Genomic DNA, 4,472 nt, shown 5'->3' on the forward strand with positions numbered 1-4,472 from the left:
GGTTTCACTTTTCATTCCTTATAGTATTCTAGAATGGTATTCTATTAGATTTTTATAATTTGCGAGATGGGGATTGTAACTTTCCCCATCAATTCGCTTTCACAATAACAAAAATCTCATTTTTATGTCGGATCCATGAAATGAGATAAATGAGAAATGAATCATAAAAAAAAAATGAGATAGAAAAAAAAGGACAATTTTTAGTTGTATACCTCGACTGAGGACATAACCCTCTAGTTCCAACTGGTCCAGGGGGACTTATACTCCGTGAAAATGATTGTTAAAACTGACACCATACCACTATACTAAGTTAAGTATTATTGAACGTTCAAATATTTATTTGAACGAGTTTTTTGATTCATCGATTCTAATCTTTCCTAAGATCGATTGGATTGAATCCATCAATCTCGACGATTGAACATAGTATGGGCTATTATTATTTCGATCAAGCCGCCATGGTGAAATCGGTAGACACGCTGCTCTTAGGAAGCAGTGCTAGAGCATCTCGGTTCGAATCCGAGTGGCGGCATCCCCTAAAAGGGGCAAGATAAATCCTATCTTATAAGGAATTCAATTCCTTTCCTTATTTCCATTCCATAATTGAGGAACACACACCCCCCCTTTTTTTTTTTACAAAATAATTTTTTATGATATTTGCGACTTTAGAACATATATTAACTCACATATCTTTTTCGATCATTTCAATTGTTATTACGATTCATTTGATGGATTTATTAGTCCATCAAATCGTAGGAATATGTGATTCATCAGAAAAAGGCATTATAGCTACTTTTTTCTGTATAACAGGATTATTAATAACTCGTTGGATTTATTTGAGACATTTCCCGTTAAGTGATTTATATGAATCATTAATGTTCCTTTCATGGAGTTTCTCCATTATTCATATGGTTCCTAAAGTGGGGAACCATAAAAATAATTTAAGCGCAATAACTGGGCCAAGTGCTATTTTTACCCAAGGCTTTGCCACTTCAGGTCTTTTAACTGAAATGCATCAATCCGCAATATTAGTACCCGCCCTACAATCCCAGTGGTTAATGATGCACGTAAGTATGATGTTATTGAGCTATGCAGCTCTTTTATGTGGAGCGTTATTATCAGTAGCTTTTCTAGTCATCACATTTCGAAAAAACACAGATATTGTTGTTAAAACCAATCATTTATTAATTGGGACATTTTCCTTTGGTGAGATCCAATACTTGAATGAGAAAAGAAGTGTTTTACAAAACACTTCTTTTCCTTCATTTAGAAATTATCACAGGTATCGATTGACTCGGCGATTGGATCATTGGAGTTATCGTGTCATTAGTCTAGGGTTTATCTTTTCAACCATAGGTATTCTTTCGGGAGCAGTATGGGCTAATGAGGCATGGGGGTCTTATTGGAATTGGGACCCCAAGGAAACTTGGGCATTTATTACTTGGACCATATTCGCGATTTATTTACATACTAGAACAAATCAAAGTTTGCAAGGTGTTAATTCGGCAATTGTAGCTTCTATCGGATTTCTTATAATTTGGATATGCTATTTTGGGGTCAATCTATTAGGAATAGGACTACATAGTTATGGTTCATTCACATTAACAGCGAATTGAAGAAGGGACTTGAAGAATACATGGGAACATCAATCTCCAATATATAACGAAAATTAGTGTGAGTTTTTGAGAACCATTTGAATCAAGTAGTAATTCAAATGGTTCTCAAAAACTCCAGATGTATCTGATTACAATTCCAATTCACTTCATTTTTTTTTTTTCAGTGTACAGCGACCGATTTTGTAAATCACAGGATTATTTGACTTTATTTCTTATTTATGAAAACTATTTATGAAAGTAATTAGATAGAATAGCTTCTACCTTCTCAACTGATAGTGAGAGAACGAAATCGGGATAAATACCGATACCTATTACGGGTAGAAAGATACAGATCGAAACAAATAGTTCTCGCGGTCCAGAATCCACAAAGTAGGAGTTTGTAACATTGAATAGTTTGTATCCATAGAACATCTGGCGTAACATAGATAATGAATAAATAGGAGTTAATATCATTCCAATTGCCATTACAAAAGTAATTAGTATTTTTGGCATTAAAAGGTATTTTGGGCTGGTAATTATTCCAAAAAAGACTACCAATTCTGCAACAAAACCACTCATTCCTGGCAGTGCAAGCGAAGCCATCGAGAAGCTACTTAACATGGTAAATATTTTTGGCATTGGGGTAGCTATTCCTCCCATTTCATCGAGATAAACAAGACGTATTCTATCGTAACTCGTTCCTGCCAAGAAAAAGAGTGCAGCACCAATAAATCCATGAGAAATGATTTGTAAAATGGCTCCATTGAGTCCCATATCAGTTATGGAAGCAATTCCGATAATTGTGAAACCCATATGAGATACGGAGGAATAGGCTATTCGCTTTTTTAAATTGCGTTGACCGGGAGAAGTTGAAGCTGCATAGATTATTTGAATCGTTCCGACTATCATCAACCAGGGAGAAAATATAGAATGAGCATGGGGTAATAATTCCATATTGATCCGAACCAATCCATATGCTCCCATTTTTAATAAAATTCCAGCTAGAAGCATACATGTACTGTAATGTGCTTCTCCATGGGTATCTGGTAACCATGTATGTAGGGGTATAATCGGTGATTTGACAGCATAAGCAATAAAGAAGCCAAAATAGAATATTATTTCCAATGCCGCGGGATACGATCGATTAGCTGATGTTTCAAAATTTAATGTTGGTTCATTGGAACCATATAAACCCATACCTGGAACTCCCATTAAGAGAAAAATGGAACCCCCCGCAGTGTACAAAATGAACTTTGTAGCTGAGTACAGACGTTTCTTACCTCCCCACATGGATAAAAGTAGGTAAACAGGAATTAATTCTAACTCCCACATGATGAAAAAAAGTAAAAGGTCTCGAGAAGAAAATGATCCTATTTGACCGCTGTACATTGCTAACATCAGGAAATGGAACAATCGCGAATCTCTAGTAACTGGCCAAGCCGCTAAAGTAGCTAAAGTAGTGATGAATCCCGTCAGTAAAATGGGTCCGATGGAAAGTCCATCGATCCCGAGTCTCCAGTGAAAATACAAAATATTTATCCATTTATAATCCTCCTCCAATTGGATTAATGGATCGTCCAATTGGAAATGATAACAGAATGCATAGGTCGTTAGAAGGAGTTCTAACAAGCAGATGCATATAGTATACCATCTCACCACCTTATTTCCTCTATGAGGGAGAAAGAAAATTGATGAACCCGCGGATATTGGAAAAACAACAATTATTGTTAACCAAGGAAAATAACTCGTGGTAAAGACAAGATAGACTTTGACCATAAAAACCCGCGCTCGAAATAATATATTTTCTCGAGTACGGGTTTTTGTCGGTAAAGAAGAATCAAATGGATTCAAGTAGAGTTTTACGGAACGTATCAATAAGCTAGACCCATGCTGCGAGTTGTCTCATGCCATAAATAAACCCGGACACTCAAGAAATCTGTTGGACAAGCGGATTCACATCTCTTACAACCTACACAGTCTTCTGTTCTTGGAGCAGGAGCAATTTGCTTAGCTTTACATCCGTCCCAAGGTATCATTTCCAATACATCTGTGGGGCAGGCTCGTACACATTGAGTACATCCTATACATGTATCATAAATCTTTACTGAATGTGACATTGTGTCTATCAATTTTTTGAACGTTATCAATTTTCGATCTGGTAAAATCGGTAGTAAATGAATCATATATTGTAGATACCAGATGAATCAGTAGTTTACCAGAATTGATTTTTTTTTAGAATCAATTTACCTCTGGATCTGTTTAGGAAAGAGGACCAAGATACTTTGATTTCTTACGTTTCAGCAAACATGGTCATACGAGTCATATATGCTAATTTTAATTGGTGAATATAATATTATATATATCTGTCTTTTTTTATATCATTATGACTATTTATTCAACAAGTTCGATTGATTGATACGAGTTGATTTTCTGTTACGATGGATCGACGAAACAATAGCTGGCCCAATAGCTGCTTCAGCGGCTGCAATAGCTATAACAAAGATCGAGAAAATGTCTCCTTTTAATTGTCGACTATCAAATAAATCAGAAAACGTTACGAGATTCATATTAACCGCATTCAGTATAAGCTCAAGACACATAAGTGCTCTAACCATATTTCGACTTGTGATCAATCCATAAATACCAATAGAAAATAAATAGGCACTCAAAATAAGTACATGCTCGAGCATCATTGACCAACTCCTCATCAATCTCGATTCATTTCAATATGAACAACAATTTCACTGATTGACTCGAATATAAAACAAGTACGGAACAAAGGAAGGTATTGGTAATGGATCGAACTAAAACAAAACCCTTTTTAATTTAATATATGAACAATAAATATATAAATTGAATTGAAGCAAAATGGATGTAATA

The sequence above is a fragment of the Tasmannia lanceolata genome, unplaced genomic scaffold (genome assembly GCF_043159265.1).
Source record: "Tasmannia lanceolata isolate RefF3 unplaced genomic scaffold, GAP_Taslan_0.1 ptg000863l, whole genome shotgun sequence".
NCBI lineage: Eukaryota > Viridiplantae > Streptophyta > Magnoliopsida > Canellales > Winteraceae > Tasmannia > Tasmannia lanceolata.